Source organism: Malus domestica, chromosome 17 (genome assembly GCF_042453785.1).
Source record: "Malus domestica chromosome 17, GDT2T_hap1".
In the NCBI taxonomy this organism is placed as follows: domain Eukaryota; kingdom Viridiplantae; phylum Streptophyta; class Magnoliopsida; order Rosales; family Rosaceae; genus Malus; species Malus domestica.
Genome location: NC_091677.1, coordinates 17,785,332 through 17,800,719, shown reverse-complemented (window position 1 = coordinate 17,800,719; position 15,388 = coordinate 17,785,332).

Sequence of the window (15,388 nt, the reverse complement as noted above, 5' to 3'; positions counted from 1 at the left end):
ATTTCATTTCTTGTCTGTGTGTTTTTATTTTGTGATTCATTCTTAAATTAACAAAAATGGTAAGCTAAAAAACAAAATTAAAATCATTTCATAATTCATTCTTTTCAAAAGAAAAAAAAAGGAATTCCACCATGTATACAAATGGATAACCCAAAAATAGAACTGGAAAAGCCAGGCAACCCACATATCATACCGAATCACAAGATACATAGAGAGGAACTACTTAAACATAGGTATCAATCATGTGAATGGAATTGAGGTCGAGGGATGGATGGAGAAAACGATGCTTTATTTGTAGCGGAAGACGAAAGGAAATATGGGGGTCCGGATGGGAGGATTTGGGGCAGTTAGGGTTGTCACCTGCGTTTATGGGGGTCCGACTGGATGAAAGGTTGGTTAGGCTGTAATCGGAGGTTGAAGGTGTGGTTTAGGATAGGCTTGAGGAAGATTGGTACGGGAAAGGAAAGAGAAACATATTAATTACTTAAATTAAAACACCCTTAAAACCCTAGTAGCCATTTATGAATCAAATAAGATAATTCACTCTTCCCTCATCAAAACCAAATCCTTCTCCAAAGGCCACCAGCTCCATATCGTCCCCATCACAGGTGGATATCTCATCAACACCACTTATCTAAGCACCAAGCTCGATGCTTTCTACACAAACTATAGCAAAATGCCCCAAGCCTAGGCGATTTGTTATGGGATTTTACTACAAAATTCGTTCTTTGTGGAATTTCATCATCACCATGAATCAGCCACCTTCTTGCCACCACCACCAGGATTGTTGCCATTCTCATCCCCTTTCTGGCCACCACCACTACAAATCACCACTGCCATCAACTCTACTGAATTTCAATCATCGCCACCACTACACTTTCCCAAATCTATCCAAAATCGAAGCAAGTTTCAGCATTACCAATTTTCGAGATCCTAACAATTTCGGTTCAAGATTTGCTTTTTGATACGAACCCCGAGCCCAAAGCAGCTTTAAAAGCGAGCAAAGGTTTAAAACATTCGACACAAGTTTGAACTTTAACGTATGTATTATCTGGAGCAACCGGCTCTACTTTGACACATTTTTTAACTTGTGGGCCAAAAAATACGTTGTCGCCTTAGAGCAACTCCACACTTCACCCCTTAAGGCAATAATTGCCCATACAATTGGGCAATAAGAAATTTTTGTCCTAGGGAATAATAATTGCACGAGTGTATCTTCACCAGGACGGCCGCCTAGGTGCTCGACGGCTACCCACCGTCACGATTTCCCTAAAATCGTTGAACAATTTCGCTAGACTATTAGGTGCCGCCTAGATGGCCGCCTGAGAGGACTAGGTTGGCTAGGCGACCTCGGTGACCTCTGGGCTGTTCTCTAACTTCAAAAAAAAAAAAAAAAATCACTGCAAAGTGGTGTGATATTAATTAGTACTCAAATTAAAACCCTATGATTATAGTATATGTAAGTAGGGATCGTTTTAGGTCGGGAATTAGAAGGGCTGCTAATCTACACAAATTAAACTTTAAAACACTAAAATAGACTCAAAAACAGGAAACTGGACTCTTATGACTCAAAACAGACCAAATTGACTCAAAACAGCAAAACTAAGTTAAAAAGACTGAAAACAACTACTAAAGAGTGATTTGGACGAATTCTAAACTAATTTGACTCAAAATACTAAATGGGGACATATTTGAACAAAATTAACTAAACTAAGACACCAAATAAGAACTAAGGGGGTTTTTGGACCAATTTGACAAAACTAAGTAAATTGCAGCAAACAAAGTAAGTTAAAACGAAATTAAGGTGAATTCAAGGGTGAAAAGCTAGTTAGACGGTCATTCTCCACACATGAAACATATGCACATAAATTGATTTCCAGTATTGTTTCTTCAAACCATGAATGGCAATACCCCAAATTAATTGTGAATGCACTAATTAACTCTCAGATTTTCCTAAGTTCATTGAATTGAATGGACAACGCATCGCAACTAAATTATTCTCATCAAGTTCCCTATATGAACATCATGATAGAGATACATATCAAAGATCATTACGCTCTATGAAAATCATAAGCATTCACATGGCATTCGTAACTATGAACTGCTTGATACTTGCCAAGAATCTACTTACTACTTATAAATATAAGTTTGTAACTATGAGGTGAAACTCCCTTATATTTTAGCATCAGATTCATGCATGCAAACTAAATATGCATCCTTAATCAACATATAAGAATAAGTTCTCAATCAAACAGATAAGTAAATCAAATTCATCTTTTACGAAACAATAATTGAAGGTAATCAATTCATATTAAACATATGTCCATGGCTTCGAATTCACCTCTAACTAAGAAAACTTAGTTACACATGTTCATAGCAATTGAAATAAATATTGAAACTAAAACGAGGGAAGAAAGAACTCTTAGAACTCTAATGGTTGCAGGTAGCTTGCGCACAAGGTCCTTCTCCTCCAATGGAAGCCACGACAAAGCTCATTCTTTTCCAAACTTGCGGCAAAGGGTGTTAATTGGTGTTTTTGCGGCAAAAATGAGGTGTAGAATTATATGGGGGTGGTCGAAATTGTGGCTGAAAACATATATTTATAGGCTAGGGTTTTCACAAATTCTGATGGAGAGAGGCTTAGGGTTTGCAGCACAAGGCTTGGCCTAATCCAAAGGGGAAAAGAACTAAGGTTTGTGCAGATTTTAGGGATTCTAGAAAGGGAATAGGCGCCACTCTTTTAGGCTTTTAGAAAGAACATGTTTTGTGGCAGATTTTGGGACTTCTAAAAGGGTTTGGGGCCCTACCTTTCTAGTGCTTCTAGAAAGGTGGGTGCGGCACATGTATAAGAGAAGGGATAGGCCTTCTAGAAGGGATTTAGGTCCCCTTGTAGTTGAATACTAATCTTCCAAGACTTGAATTGATTTCTCCATCTTTTTAGCACGTTTCTAGCTTCACTTGATCTTAAAAAATGTCGATTCCTTGTGCTCCACATGCATGCAATCCAATCCAGCCCAAAATTGCTCTAAAATGCTTCAAAATGCACTTTCTTGCCAACTTTGCCAATTAGACCTACAAACATACGAAAATAGCTTAAATCACTATAATAAACACAAACCAACTATGAAAATGCAAGAAAACAAGCTAACTAAGTCGCATAAATATGCTTCTATCAAATTCCCCCACACTTAGCTTTTGCTAGTCCTCGAGCAAAACAAAGGAAACAAAACAAACAAAACAAACCTAAACCTTCCAACATTCGCCTCAAGGATTTCCAATGAAACATGACATATTAAAAAAATCACTACTCACATAGATTTTAGTTATCCTTACCCTCGAGCACACACTTAATCACAGTCACCACTCACTAGCTCGTATTTAATCAATTTAAAACAATGTTTTGAATGTAGTAACATGCCTTAGAGAATCCCTCAATTCCTCACCGGATATACACTCTATTTTCACACAGAATTTCTAACTACACTCCCTATACTAGGTATATGTGAGAAGATTGATGTAAACATGTAGACTAGCCACTCACATATGTTTTAAGCAAAGAAAGCACTTTCTAGAATTATTAATGCATGTGTACATATATGATCTCATGAACAGAGTGCTACTACTTAGACGCGAGAACCAAGGATACCATATGCTCATACCAATCCCAAACTCCACAGATTGAAACACACAACAACCAAGATAGAAGTCACAGGGTTGTAACGAGGCTAAGGGTATTGGCTAACAAAGAAAGGTTAAGGATAAACAAACGTTCTTAAAGAAATAGTAAGCAAAGTAATGAAATCAACTTAGAATTCACTCTTGAATGCAGCAAATAACTTGAAACACTAAGGGGATTTCGTACATACTTAGGGTCATATTCAAACTTTTTGGACCCTTTCTTCAACAACCAATACTTGTGAGTTCATTCTCACTTATTTTCACAATTTTTTTCTTTCTTTTTCTTCTTTTCACGATTTTTTTTCCTTCTTCTTTCTACTCGTGTACATAACCTTCCCCACACTTGATTTCTGCACTATGTTTCATCAAAAGGAATTCCCTCTAAGTCATGCTCCATTATACTTTAAGAACAAAGGTATGGATAGTCCTATTCTAGGCTAGGTAGGGATAATGTGGCTAACAAAGAAAATAGGTTAAATAAGGCTCAAAGGGGTTAAACCTATAAAACAAATGCATGGGATAAAGGCTTTTTGGCTCTGGTGGTAACTACTAAACAACTTCATCTTGTTATATGTTATGCACTCAATTTTAAGCTTTGAATGAAACATGCATGAGTTCTAGTATTTGGAACTAAAGTTATGAAACGCATTCTAAGTAGCAACCCAGCAAAGAATAATGAGATCATGCAACCACTTTAGAAAACAAGAAATCACAGATTAATAAGTCTCCAAATAAAGTTTTAGGCTCAAGTCTCTCAGGGTTGTAGCATTAGTTTGAGTTCCTTCCCTCAAGTATGTTACAAAAACTAATTTTTTCTTCTTTTGTGATTACATGTGAATTTGTAAACAACAACTATAACCAAGCATAAACCAAAGAGCATATCAAACTTCCATCCATGTTTGTAATTTTCTTTAACAGTCATGCAATTAAAAACCAAATCCTCATCATTGTGTTGGAAGGTACCCTAAGACACAAACACACAAAAACAACTTTAAAACGACTATTTTTGGGTTTTTTCAAAACTTTTTCTAATTTTTTTGGTCAGATTTTCATATTTTTCTTTTGCTTGTACCATAGTTGACCAATCCTGAAACTACTGAGCACTGGTCAACGTTATACCGTCAAGGACCCAGAAGAGTTTCCCTCCAACTAGAAGGCCAATCACAGCGCGACGCGTGTCGACATCAGAAGCCAATCATAGTGCGACACATGTCAACATCAGAAGACAATCACAACACGATACGTGTCAATGTCAAAATGAAACTAGAAACTCTCTTATATAAATAGAGATCATTCTCTCACAATATTTCCTAATGTCATTTGTACTAAATCATTCACTAGTACTCACTAAAGGAGAGCTTGAACCTATGTACTTGTGTAAACCCTTCAATTAATGAGAACTCCTCTACTCCGTAGACGTAGCCAATCTGGGTGAACCACATACATCTTGTGTTTGCTTCCCTGTCTCTATCATTTACATACTTATCCACACTAGTGACCGGAGCAATCTAGAGAAGGTCACAAACTTAACACTTTCTGTTGTACCAAAGTCCTCACTGATTTTGTGCATCAACATTTGGCGCCGTCTGTGGGAACGACACTTATTCCCACTCTCTTCAGCTTTGCCAAGTTGGTTTTCACCATTCGTACACTATCTTTTTTTACCAGGCATCCCTTTCCAACATGGGGAGTGAAGGAAGCCACAACACACAAAATGATACCCCTCTTGCACCTAGTGCGAAGCAACGAAAGAAGGAAGGAAAGAAGGTTGCTCTTCAAACTAAAGTCGATGAGCTAGAAGCTCAGAACAACAAGATAGTAATGAAGAATGAGGTTCTCCAGGAGCAGTATGAGAAGCTCTTTGAGACACTCCACGAAACTAGGTGTACTTAAACACGCGAGCTCATTGCCCATATGAACATCAACCATCATCTGGGTACCCCCCAATACGGAGGGTCACCTCCATTCGACATGGGTATCCTTGATGAGGAGCGAGCTAATCATCAAAACATTGATCAACATGAGACTTCTCTCAACCCAGATACTTCTACCCGAAGTAGAAGAAGTAGAGGAAGACACCTCATTGTAGAAGGGTTGGAATGATCAAAAGCCGTTTATCGTGACTGCTGAACTTCCTAAAGCAATGTTAAGAGAATCCCCTCCACATATGTTTGAAGATTAATGACCCAAGGGTTTCTAAAAGACTCGGTCCCCTCCCACAACCTAGGCCAGCTGCCAATCTAGGGAAGGAACGAAAGGTCCCAGAGGAACATGAAGGTACAAGGGACTCTGAGGTATTCCGACAGACTTGCCCTAGAAGTCAATACGGTAAGTCCAAGAAGAAACCACACGCCCTTGCTCAAACTTTCCTACTTCTAAGAGGTGATGAAGACTTATGAAAGAAAATTCCAGTGGTACATGACTTCACTCAGGACCTTCTTGTCCTACAGCTCATTGAGGAAGTAAACAAGTTGAAGGCCGAATGTCAGGCCGAGATACCTGACTGGAACCAACCCAGGCCTGGCCCTCTCACAAGAAGGATCCTCGACACCCCCATTCAAGCGAATACAAAACAAAAGCTTGGTTTACAACTCTATACTGGAAGGGAGGACCCAGTTGAACACATTAACCTCTTTGAGTCCACCATGGCATATTAGATGCATACCGACGAAGAGTGATGTCTTCTTTTCCCCTCCACCCTCTCTGGTGGAGCTCTAAACTGGTGTTGCCGTCTTCCACCTGAGACAGTAGACTCATTTGAGGAATTGAGGAAACTGTTTGTCTCTCAACACATCTTTCAGACTGATTACTTGCATTCTGCAGATGACTTGTACACTATTCGCCAGAAATCGGACGAGTCACTACGAGAGTATACCGGTCGCTTTAGCCATGAGTATTCTCGCTGCGCTGAGGCAGATGACAAAACCACCCTCAAGGCCTTCACGGCAAGCCTACATGATTTTTTTTTCAAGTATATGATCAATGCCAACACTTGGAAGACTTACTTTAAGGTGATGGCACAGGCTTACAACCACGCCTCCGCCGAAGCAAGGACATACCAAGGGAACCCCCATATGGTTAACAGCTATTAACAAATGGGAAGTGGAAGTCAAGTTCTACTAAGTGAGGAGATATTGGCCATTCAGACACTTATTGCATCATCTCCTGCCTCATTTAGCTATTCGCTAAGTCACCAAACGTATCTGTCTCTTGGTAAGAGGAAATATTTTTACTCTCAGCAAGCCCATTATAACAAGAGGGATAAAAGTTCGTATCAAGACAACCAGGGGTGAACGTACCATCGACTATTATGACTATGGGGCCAAGCCTTACTCCTTCAAAGTGGAGGACTAGGTACTGAAGGAAATGCTATTATAAGAAGGCATACACATTACAAATGCTTTGACTCTCAATCGCTTGAGATCTTTTGTCACACAAGCCATTCGACAAATATTTAAAGAAAAAGGAATTCAGACAACTTCTTCTAAGTCTTTTGTGTTCCTAGCACTGGAACACTTGGTCTACGCTGACCTATCCTTATACTCCAACTCAGAGCTTCAACATGCGTACTTTGACACAAAGTATGTGATACTAAGTGTTACAACCAACATGGTTCACATATCAAAAGCATGGATCCCTTCATGCATAGCACAACATTCATAAGCATCACTCATATCAATCAACATAAACGTTATACATTCCAACACATTCATACATAAACATCATACATTCCAACACATTCATTCATAAACATCATACATTCCAAGACATTCATACATAAGCCAACTGTGCTTCAAAAGGGTTCAACATACTTTGTGTCTTTAACACTTGCTACAATGTGCCTCAATACCTTGCCCTTATTCTCACCAACTAGGTGATGAAATGTGAAGAAGGAACTCATCTTCATGCCACTAACCAAGTGATGAAATGTACAACCCGTACTCTAATATCATTTGGCAACTTGTCACTCATGCCACCAACCAGGTGAAGAAGGAACTCATCTTCATCCCACCAACCAGGTGATAAAATGTACAACCTGTACTCTCCTTAATGCCACCAACCAAGTGATGAAATGTACAACCCGTACTCTAATATCATTTGGCAACTTGCCACTCATGCCACCAACCAGGTGAAGAAGGAACTCATCTTCGTGCCACCAACCAGGTGATGAAATGTACAACCCGTACTCTAATATCATTTGGCAGCTTGCCATTCATGCCACCAACCAGGTGAAGAAGGAACTTATCCTCGTGCCACCAACTAGGTGACGAAATATGATGAAAAGTGATAAAGAAACTTACCTTCGTACCACCAACTAAGTGATGAAAGCAACTCACCATTCATTCCACCTACCAGAAGACGAGTGGTACAACTTGTACATGTGAACTCCTAGCATTTACAAATAATAAAAAACCCTCAAGCTTGACAACTCAACTAAGGGAGCACTTATGCCCAACAAGAGTTATAGTCACCAACAAAGTCTTATTGCAAGCCAACAATAACTTCAGTGCATGGCATACAAAGATCAAGCTATTCAGCCCTCTTGCATCTGCTTCAGACATTTCCCCTCTGTAACAATGCAAACACTACAACTTGTAGAAAGCTTCACACTCTTGATTAAGACAGTGTGAAGCAAAACCAATTTATGGTGCCAACAAGAGCTTCATAAAAGGAGTTCAACCACAATTCTCAAAAGCTTCACACTCTCTTGATCAAGACAGTGTGAAGCAAAACCAATTTATAGTGTCAACAAGAGCTTCATCAATAGAGGGCAACCACAATTCTCAAAAGCTTCACACGCTCTTGATCAAGATAGTGTGAAACAAAACCAATTTATGGTGCCAACAAAAGCTTCATCAATGAAGGGCAACCGCAATTCTCAAAAGCTTCACACACTCTTGATCAAGACAGTGTGAAACAAAATCAATTTATGGTGCCAACAAGAGCTTCATCAATGGAGGGCAACCATAATTCTCAAAAGCTTCACACACTCTTGATCAAGACAGTGTGAAGCAAAACCAATTTATGGTGCCAACAAAAGCTTCATCAATGAAGGGCAACTACAATTCTCAAAAGCTTCACACTCTCTTGATTAAGACAGTGTGAAGCAAACCCAATTTATAGTGCCAACAAGAGCTTCATCAATGGAGGGAAACCACAATTCTCAAAAGCTTCACACACTCTTGATCAAGACAGTGTGAAGCAAAACCAATTTATGGTGCCAACAAAAGCTTCATCAATGTAGGGTAACCACAATTCTCAAAAGCTTCACACACTCTTGATAAAGACAGTGTGAAGCAAAACCAATTTATGGTGCCAACAAAAGCTTCATCAAAGGAGTTCAACCACAATTCTTAAAAGTTCCACACACTCTTGATCAAGACAGTGTGAAGCAAAACCAATTTATGGTGCCAACAAGAGTTTCATCAATGGAGGGCAACCATAATTCTCAAAAGCTTCACACACTCTTGATCAAGACAGTGTGAAGCAAAACCAATTTATGGTGCCAACAAAAGCTTCATCAAAGGAGTTCAACCATAATTCTTAAAAGCTTCACACACTCTTGATCAAGACAGTGTGAAGCAAAACCAATTTATGGTGCCAACAAGAGCATTATCAATGGAGGGCAACCACAATTCTCAAAAGCTTCACACACTCTTGATCAAGATAGTGTGAAACAAAACCAATTTATGGTGCCAACAAAAGCTTCATCAATGGAGGGCAACTACAATTCTCAAACCTTCGAGGCAAATTCAAGACTTTTCGAAGCAAATTCAATTTATATGGTTCATCCAAACATTCGACTACTACAAGGTGTGGCTTGCATCACAATCTCTTGCTCAACAGTGTGGAAACAAAATTTGTATATGTTGTCTCTCTCACATTTTCAAATTTCTAGTTTCCAAAAAAAAAAAAAAAAGGGAAATTCGACAAAGCTTCATCAATGGATGACAACTAGAAATTCTCAAAAGCTTCACACTATCTTGATCAAGATAGTGTGAAGCAAAATCAATTCATGGTACCCAATAAAAGTTTCAACTCCAAAGCTTCACCTACAAAGCTTCAACTCCAAAGCTTCACCTGCAAAAGCTTCACCCACAATAGCTTCACCTACAAAAGCTTCACCCATAAAAGTTTCACCCACCACAAAAGCTTCCCCTCCAAAAGTTTAACCCACAATAGCTTCACCTACAAAAGCTTCACCCATAAAAGCTTCATCAACAAAAGCTTCACCCACAAAAGCTTCACACACCACAAAAGCTTCACCCATAAAAGCTTCACCCACCACAAAAGCTTCACCTACAAAAACTTCACCCATAAAAGCTTCACCAACAAAAGCTTCACCCACAAAAGCTTCCCCCACCACAAAAGCTTCACCCACAAAAACTTCACCTACAAAAGCTTCACCTACAAAGTTTTAATACAAAAGCTTCACCTACAAAAGCTTCACACTATCTTGATCAAGATAGTGTGAAGCAAAATCAATTCATGGTACCCAACAAAGCTTCACCTATAAAGCTTAAAATATATATATATATTTTTTTTTTTTGGAAATTCAAAAATTCGGAAATTCAAAAATTCAAAAATTCAAAAATTCAAAAATTCAAAAATTCAAAAATTCAAAAGAAAAACAAATTGCCTAGGCCTCATCTTCTTTGGGCCTAACAACTTTCATAACAAATATATATGAAGGAGGAGTTTTGGGCTACCACTTAGAAAGGAAAATGGTGAAGTTTTGTCACTTTGGAATCTTTTTTGGGCCTAACAACTTTCATAACAAATATATATGAATGACGAGTTTTGGGCTACCACTTAGAAAGGAAAATGGTGAAGTTTTGTCACTTTGGAAACTTGGCTACTAGCAAGACACCTCCTTCGTCAAATCCCTCGACCGGAGACTTGGGGGACTCCTACCATATGCTACTGTACCTTGATACTCGGAAGTCTCACGTCCACTCAGTGACTTGGATCTTTTCAAGTTTCCAATAGAGAAGTTTTCCTCACTCGGGAAATTAAGGGAACACTACCTCAACCAACATGCTTCACTCACAAAGCTTCAACATACAAGATTCAACAAAAGGAAAAATTCAAAGAACTTAGTGAAGAAGGCCTCGGTGTATTTAACACAATACGTTGAAATGAAGAAAAACTTGTTTATTGATATCTCCGATAAGTTACAAATATGCACATATACATGAATCAAAATAAACAAACAAGAGGGAGCCTTCACAAAGGTTGCTCATGAGAAGTCTCAGCAGTCGGCAGAGACCCAGAAATAGGAGGTACTAGAAGGTGATTATTCGGAGCCTCTGTACTAGGCAGAACCTTAGAAGGAGAAGGCACCGAAGATTGATCATTTGGAGCTTTATTACGCGGTACAGCCCCAGAAGACGAATGCAACAAATACCTTTAGAACAAACCCACAAACCTTTAATGATCAAGTAAAATCTGACCATCAGTTTCTTGCAGCTGGTCGAGCTTCCTCTTCATGTTTGTAGCATAGTCATGTGCGAGCCTGTGCAACTATTTATTCTCATGCTTGAGCCCTCTGATCTCCTGTTTGAGACTTATCACTTCAGCCGCCAATTATTCCACTTGGCGGGTTCGAGCAAATAGGCGTTGGGCCATATTAGACACAGAACCTGCACACTGAACACTGAGAGTAAGAGAATCCTTAACAATCAACTCATCAGACCGTTTGGAAAGTAGTATGTTATCTTTGGGAGTGAGAAGGTTCCTGGCCACCATCGTATGGTCATATCATTCTTCATCATAGAGTCCCCAACGGTAAGAGGACCAGTAGAGGATAAGAAGGATGGGCGCCATATGTTGTCTTAAGAAGGCACGTCTGCCTCTTCACCAAAGTTCAAGTCAAAACGACGATCAGATGGGCCAGACATTCATAGAAATGATGAAGGAGAAATGAGGTGCAATAAATCTCTGAAGTAAGGGGAAAATTCCTACAACCAATAACTTTTTGAATGTACTTCTTTCACACAATTGGTGCCCTTATAAAATAAAGGGCAACAAGATTGTTTTCTCAAAAATCGAAGAGGCACCGCTCTCCGAATCTCGAGAGCCAGACTCCTAACAAGATTGCTTGCTAAAAAATCGAAGAGGCACCGCCCTTCGAATCTCGAGAGCCAGACTCCCAACAGGATTACCTTATCAAAAATCGAAGAGACACTGCTCTCCGAATCTCAAGAGTCAGACTCCCAACAGGATTGCTTTATAAAAAATCGAATAGGCACCGCTCTCCGAATCTCAAGAGTCAGATTTCCAACATGATTGCTTTCTAAAAAATCGAAGAGGCACCGCTCTCCGAATCTCGAGAGTTAGACTTCCAACAGGATTACGTGCTAAAAAATCGAAGAGACACCGCCCTCCGAATCTCGAGAGCCAGACTCTCAACAGGATTACTTTCTAAAAAATCGAAGAGACACTGCTCTCCGAATCTAAAGAGTCAGACTCCCAACAGGATTGCTTTCTAAAAAATTGAAGAGGCACCGCTTTCCGAATCTCAAGAGCCAGACTCCCAACAGGATTACGTGCTAAAAAATCGAAGAGGCACCGCCCTCCGAATCTCGAGAGCCAGACTCCCAACAGGATTACTTTCTAAAAAATCTAAGAAACACTGCTCTCCGAATCTCAAAAGTCAGACTTCTAATAGGATTGCTTTCTCAAAAATCGAAGAGGCACTGTTCTCTAAATCTCGAGAGCCAAATCCCCGACATGATTGCTTGTTCAAAAACCGAAGAGGCATCGCTCTCCGAACTTCGAGAGCCAGATTTCCTTGGACAAAGCTTGTCTGCAATCTTCACACGCAACATCAGCTTTCCAGATACCACATACCACTTTTTCAAAGTGCTCTGACAAAGTTAAAACATGTGAAGCTTGCAGCTCCCACTACATTGCTATGACCAATAAGGGTAAAGGAATAGCACTACTACTTGTTGTTAGGGAGACTCCTATATATATCGACCTCCATCCTCCACAGCCAGGCAAACCTGCAAATAAAAAAAATGATAAACTTTTCTTCACATCCGAGAGGCACTCTCAGCAGAGTCTCTTGAAATACTCAACTTCTTTTCCTTCCGATAATACCTCTATAAACAAGCCACACCAGAGCAAGAGTATCTCATATCATCAGGGTTAAAAGCAAGAGTATCCCATATCATGGTTTTTCCCTGTCTTTTCCTTTGGCCTTGTTCTTACCTGCAAGACAAGGAGAAAGAGAGCAATCAGTCAGCACTTGGAATCAAGCTTCCAGTCAAAAACTGACTGCCTATAACCCTTTGCCTGATTACTTACCTGGCATTGCTCTCGAGTACTCATCTTCAACATCTTATGCTTCTAGAGAAGATACCACCTATGCCTAAGGAACAGATAAGGAAAGTGAGAAGGATAGAAGGAAGCATGTGGAGACAAGCGTAACAAAACACGTGTCGACACATCCACTACTTTGTCAACAGCAAAAGTATCCCATATCATCAGGGTCGAACGTACTCTAGATTTGATGGACTTGTTTTGACCCTCAAATTCTTGAGTCGACCTTATACTCTGAAGGAAACCAGAAAACCCTCCAGCCCAGTTCAAGAATAAGCCTGTGGAAAGTTACTTCTTCAAAAGCAAAAGTATCTCATATCATCTCTTCTCCATTTGCTTCTCCTTATCCTTTACGACACAAGGATAGGAGAACAATCAACCGGAAGCTGAAGTCGAACCTCCGATCCAGGTTGCTTGCTTGGAAATCTGATTGCTTACCTTGTCTGTTTCCTCCTTCGGCAAATCTCTTAGCTTGGTGACTTGGGGAACTCCTACTATAGGGTTTGTATCGCACTTGACCAAGCCTGAAACTACAAGTAAGCTTTAAGTGAAATTGATACATTACCTTGTGCATCTTCAGCGGTTAAAGATACCACCCCTGGATGGAGGAAAAATACTTCTAGAAAAGATGCCACATGAGACAGATAAAGCAAGTGAAAATGATACCACACTTTGGTACTTAGAAGTTTCGTGATTACTCAATAGCTTGGATTTTGCAAGTCCCCAACCAAGGAGCTTCCCTCACTTGGGAACTTAGGGGAGTACTATTTATACCATACTTGACCAATCTCGAAACTACTGAGCACCGATCAACGTTATACCATCAAGAACCCATAAGAGTTTCCCTCCAACCAGGAGGCCAATCACAGCATGACACGTGTCAACATCAGAAGCCAATCATATCGCAACATGTGTCAACATCAAAAGCCAATCATAACACGACACGTGTCAATGTCAGAATGAAACTAAAAACTCTCTTATATAAATAGAGATCATTCTCTCACAATATTTCCTAATGTCATTTGTACTAAATCATTCACTAATACTCACTAAAGGAAAGCTTGAACCTATGTACTTGTGTAAACCCTTCAATTAATGAGAACTCCTCTACTCCGTAGACATAGCCAATCTGGGTGAACCACATACATCTTGTGTTTGCTTCCCTGTCTCTATCATTTACATACTTATCCACACTAGTGACTGGAGCAATCTAGCGAAGGTCACAAACTTAACACTTTCTGTTGTACCAAAGTCCTCACTAATTTTATGCATCAACATCTTTCAAAACACATTAAAACACTTCAAAACACACTAAAAACACTTAAAAACAGTGAAAACAACTCTAGTAGTGCTAGGTGATAAAAACCCACGAAAATCATGCAACAACAGCTTGTTTACCCCCCCCACACTTAAACCAAACACTGTCCTCAATGTTTCAACATAGACTCACACATAAACAAGCAAATGAAAAAACAAACAAGCATGACAAACATGTCAAAGTAAAAGCAAGAAAAAGTAGAGTTTAAGAATGCAAATTTGGTTATGGAGCTAGAGTTCCATCAAGCCCTCGTTTGAACACATGAGTTGTCTCCCAAGAAGCGCTTGCTTTAACATCTTCCAGTCGGACGATACTTCCTTTTAAGCTCCGGTAGGGCTCACAGCATGGAGGGGTATTTCCTCCACAAATGCTTCTCAAAATACTCATGCATTGGATCTATGAATGGCAGAGGGTAATGATCCTTCCTGATTGTGGCATTTCGCTTCCTAAAGTCAATGTAATTATTCCCACCAGCTTGGATTCGATTGGGCACCTATACCCAAGGTATAAAATATCGATGATATTGGAAATATTGGTAGTCCAAAAACACGGAAATTTTGATAGAAATATCGGGATATTATCAATATCGATAAAAATTGAATAAAAACCATGGAAATTGTAAGAAAAACTTGAAATTTTTATTGAAACTTTGCAGGATGTTTATTTAGTCAATTATTTATTAGTTTATCACAAAAAAATTGGAAGGAAAAGCATTGCATGATAGATATAACTGATTTAAGTTGATTATATAGCGAGCTGGCAAACATTGTGAGTGTAGAAAATATGTAGTAATTAATGAAAAAAGTTTAAACACACCATAATCATTTATATATAATGAATTAGTACAATATTTTACACTTTATACATTGCATGGTAAGATACATGAGTGACTTAGCAAGGTCTAAAATATCAATGATATCAGAAATATCGGTAGTCTAAAAACACGGAAATTTCGATGGAAATATTGGGATATTATGGATATTTTTTACCATGCCTATACCATACAAGGCAAAAACCTATTAGTTGAAACATGACTTTGAATTGGAGGAGGTGGCTCACCAATGT